The 5,083-nt window shown below is 42.9% G+C and overlaps 1 protein-coding gene across 2 annotated transcripts in view; it reads right to left on the reverse strand.

Annotated features, from left to right (window-relative positions):
- LOC138852958 (netrin receptor UNC5B-like) overlaps positions 1-5,083 on the reverse strand; it is a 204,201-nt gene that overhangs the window by 173,366 nt on the left and 25,752 nt on the right. The window contains exon 1 of one of the 2 annotated variants that reach the window (XM_070086836.1): positions 3,926-4,042. The exons of the other annotated variant lie outside the window; for it this stretch is intronic. The gene's annotated coding sequence lies outside the window, so the exon portion shown is untranslated. Of the gene's footprint in view, positions 1-3,925; positions 4,043-5,083 lie in introns of those variants that run through there. 2 annotated transcript variants of the gene reach the window in all.

Below are 5,083 nucleotides of genomic sequence, written 5' to 3' on the forward strand. Positions count from 1 at the left end.
CATCAGGTAGGGTAGGCTCCAAAACCTGGTGGTCCCTGGTCAAGGACAGACAAGGTTATCTGCCTGATGAACTCATTCCACCTCTAAATCGACAGGATGGGACCACCTCTACTAATAGTCAAGAGAAGGCGGACCTCTTTGCTGAACACTTTGCTACCAAAATGCAAGTTCCTGATCCAGCAAGGGACCCTCCTTGGCTAGCTGCAAGAACTGTGTCAAAACTGTCAGTGGTGACAATAAGGCAGGAGGAGGTGCATTTCCTTCTTAAATCGCTTGACCAAGAAAAGGCTGTGGGCCCAGACAAGTTGAGCCCAAAATTGTTGAGAAGATGTGCAGACCAGCTAGCAGCACCTCTAACTCGCATCTTTCAGCACTGCCTAGTACAGTGTAAATGGCCCTCTCTATGGAAAGAGGCAAATGTAGTCCCTGTTCACAAAAAGAAGAGCAGAGCAGAAATCAGCAACTACAGACCAGTGTCACTCCTGTCAATCACTGGTAAGATCCTTGAGACAATAATCTCAAGACAAATGACAGAGTCTTTTTGACTACCACTCACTACTTTGTGATCGTCAATATGGCTTCAGGAAAGGTTACTCTGCTGCTGATCTGTTGTTAAACCTCTCCACTAAGTGGCACCAGTCACTGGATGAATCCAAAGTCAGCTGTGTGGTAGCACTGGACATTGCTGGCGCTTTCGACAGGGTGTGGCACCAGGGCCTCTTAGCAAAACTTCAAGCACTGGGAATTGCAGGCTCTACGCTATGTCTCCTCAGTGATTACCTTCATGGTAGATCTTAAGTGTAGTTCTCAATGGAACGGAATCAGCAAGACATCCTATTGGGGCAAGTGTTCCACAAGGAAGCGTGCTGGGTCCATTGTTATGGAATGTCTACTTCAACGACCTTCTTCATCTCATCCCAGAATCACATGCATATGCAGACGACTGTACACTGACATTCACTTATCCAAGAGAAGAAATGCCAGCTGCTCTAAGCTACATCAATCACCAGCTGAGAGCTATATCAGCTTGGGGAAATAGATGGCAAGTAACATTTGCACCCGAGAAAATGCAAATGATGATCGCTTTAGGCACCATGATGGTAATGCTGGTGCAGTAGTAAGGATGAATGGGAGGGTGTTGGCACCTGGAGAAGTTGATATCCTTGGGGTGAAATTTGGCTCCAAACTAACCATGAAGAACCATGTAAATCTTGCAAACAACGCAGCCAGGAAGCTTACAGCACTTCGCCGTATCTCGCATCTGCTCGACAGTAGGGGTTGCAAGATCCTGTACGAGGCACAAGTACGCTCACACCTTGAGTATGCTCCACTTTCTTGGTTTGCCTGCCCCCCCCCCCTCTCATCTGCGACTGCTTGACAGAGTAGAGAACAGAGCAAGACGTCTCTTCTCTCGCCTGGACCCATCCTGGATAAATCTGTTATTTCAGCAGAGCCTTCAACATAGGAGGGATGTGGGTGGCCTTACTGTTATGTACAAGGTCAATATTGTCAAAATACCACACTTGGATCCACTTCGAGGACAGCGTGAAACAAGCTTTTATGCCACAAGACGGGCAGAAAGCAGCAACTTCACTCTGGCTGTACCCTTCTCCAGAACATCACTCCATCTGAGATCATACATACCCAGGATGACTCGAGTATGGAACACATTCGTACAGCATAATGATGTCAAAGAGATAAAGTCAGTTGATCGAATGAAAATTCTGGCCACAGATGGCTCCAACTTCATCCTGTTCCCTACTTGTATGTCTCATAATAAAAATGCTTTCAAATGAGCTGATGTAGGTAACAGCTCTTAGCTTGCCAATAAAGTTAGGAATCCTTAACCTGTAAATAGATTGTCAATAAAGCTAGGGATCCTTAACCTTGTCAAACCCTGTAAAAAAAAAAGAGAGAAAGAAAGAGAGAGAGAGAAAGAGAGAGAGAGAGAAAGAGAAAGAGGGGATATGATTTTCACCATAAGATAAAGTGATCAAATGCATTAACATAAACCTTGAGAGATGTGTATGACTATAGTAATGATGTCAGACAATCTTACAATCAAAGCTCACAACACTGTTATTATCACAACACTTATTATCACAACACTGTTATTATCACAACACTGTTATTATCACAACACTTATTATCACAACACTGTTATTATCACAACACTTATTATCACAACACTTATTATCACAACACTTATTATCACAACACTTATTATCACAACACTTATTATCACAACACTTATTATCACAACACTTATTATCACAACACTTATTATCACAACACTTATTATCACAACACTTATTATCACAACACTTATTATCACAACACTTATTATCACAACACTTATTATCACAACACTTATTATCACAACACTTATTATCACAACACTTATTATCACAACACTTATTATCACAACACTTATTATCACAACACTTATTATCACAACACTTATTATCACAACACTTATTATCACAACACTTATTATCACAACACTTATTATCACAACACTTATTATCACAACAGAATAAGATGGACAACATGAGACGCCAAGACAATGATGTTATTTTTCAAGACACTTGTACTCTCATGACTGGAATATTGCTTCATATTAACAGTTTCACCAAACTATTAGACTACTCCTCCACAAAAATTACAGACAACTTTCACTTCCTATATTTGATCAGACTTCTAAATTGTTAGGAATGTTGTGTCTCTTAAAACTGTTCTTTGAAGAACTCTGGCTAGAAAGATGCATCACAATCTATACCGGGAATATACAGGAGGGATTGCTTCGAAATCTGAAAACTGACATTACTCAATACGACAGTGGAGGTGCAACAAAAACAATAAGAAATAAATCAATATTGTACGCGGTCTTGAGAGATACCAGGGAAAGCGCACTTTAAGAGAGAAATAAAAAGAATGAAGAATACAGTATATACGAGGCATTAATTTTTTGGGGGGAATAACCATATATTCCCACCGCCAAACTTGTTTACAATTATTGACACTATATAATGGGTTTAACAAATATCTTAATATGAGTGAGTTCGGCAATGCTGGTGCAGTAGTAAGGATGAATGGGAGGGTGTTGGCACCTGGAGAAGAAGTTGATATCATTGGGGTGAAATTTGACTCCAAATTAACCATGAAGAACCATGTTGTAAATCTTACAAACAAGGCAGCCAGGAAGCTTACAGCACTTCGCCGTATCTCGCATCTGCTTGACAGTAGGGGTTGCAAGATCCTGTACGAGGCACAAGTACGCTCACACCTTGAGTATGCTCCACTTTCTTGGTTTGCCTGCCCGCCCCCCTCTCATCTGCGACTGCTTGACAAAGTAGAGAACAGAGCAAGACGTCTCATCTCTCGCCTGGACCCATCCTGGATAGATCTGTCATTTCAGCAGAGCCTTCAACACAGGAGGGATGTGGGTGGCCTTACTGTTATGTACAAGGTCAATATTGTCAAAGTACCACACTTGGATCCACTTCGAGGACAGCGTGAAACAAGCTTTTATGCCACAAGACGGGCAGAAAGCAGCAACTTCACTCTGGCTGTATCCTTCTCCAGAACATCACTCCATCTGAGATCATATATACCCAGGATGACTCGAGTATGGAACACATTCGTACAGCATAATGATGTCAACGAGATAAAGTCAGCTGATCAAATGAAAATTCTAGCCCACAGATGGCTTCAACTTCATCCTGTTCCCTACTTGTATGTCTCATAACAATAAAAATGCTTTCAAGTGAGCTGATGTAGGTAACAGCTCTTAGCTTGCCAGTAAAGTTAGGAATCCTTAACCTGTAAATAGCTTGTCAATAAGGCTAGGGATCCTTAACCTTGTCAAACCCTGTGTAAAAAAAAAAAGAAAAAAAAAAGAGAGAACATAGGCACGAGCACTCACTGATACAGGCGACAGACTCGCGTATGGTGTTAAACAGCCGAGACTTGTGAGAAACTGAAGCTCCAGGTCTGCCCCTAGAAGCATAGTAGACTACCCTGGGCTCCCCCTCCCTCACCCTGACTGGCAGACCACTAACACAAACTGCTAGTTACTCCGTGTCCGAATGGTGCACTCATTCGAACAGGCGATGAACTACGGTTCAAGTTGGTTATTGATGGCATGCAGAAATGTGGTTTCATGTGATATATACCGAGTATAACAACATACTTGGTGTACGCCACAAAGGGACAAAGACTTTTTAAAGCTCTCTTCATAAGGGAACATTACGATTTCTTCCAGACATTTCCTGATCAGCTAGCCTGTACTGCTTATGCTGAAAATAGTTTATAATGCTGACATTCTGATGCGTAAGACACATGTGCAACATTTGGGTATTTTTATAAAATTGAAACGTTTCTCCTACGAGGTAGGCTTCTTCAGTCAAATACAGAGAATGAAGTGGAGGCAGCAGGAGTAGTGGCGAAGTAAAGATGATGTAATCAGTCCATCAGCCTTGGAGAAAAGTTTTTGAGGTTACCTGGATCACCTGGAGGTTATTCCGGGGATCAACGCCCCCGCGGCCCGGTCCATGACCAGGCCTCCCGATGGATCAGGGCCTGATCAACTAGGCTGTTACTGCTGGCCGCACGCAGTCCAACGTACGAGCCACAGCCCGGCTGATCCGGCACTGACTTTAGGTATCTGTCCAGCTCTCTCTTGATGGCAGCCAGGGGTTTATTGGCAATTCCCCTAATGCTTGATGGGAGGCTGTTGAACAGTTTTGGGCCCCGGACACTTATGGTGTTTTCTCTTAGTGTACCAATGGCGCCCCTACTTTTTATTGGCGGCATTTTGCATCGCCTGCCCAGTCTTTTACTTTCGTAGGAAGTGATTTCTGTGTGCAGATTTAGGACCATTCCTTCCAAGTGGTCAGTCCCTTACCCTAAAGAAGAGTTCAGTTCCATAGTCTGGAACAAAGTGAAGCTGAAGCGACTCATGAAATCGTAATGACACGATTGCAAACTGAAGCATGAGAGTGGAGTCTTGTATACTGGGGAACGTGAGGTGAAAGATCTCGAAGACGTTGCAAGAGGCGCGGTCCACTAATAGAAGCAAGAA

Source organism: Cherax quadricarinatus, chromosome 19 (genome assembly GCF_038502225.1).
Source record: "Cherax quadricarinatus isolate ZL_2023a chromosome 19, ASM3850222v1, whole genome shotgun sequence".
NCBI classification, from domain to species: Eukaryota; Metazoa; Arthropoda; class Malacostraca; order Decapoda; family Parastacidae; genus Cherax; species Cherax quadricarinatus.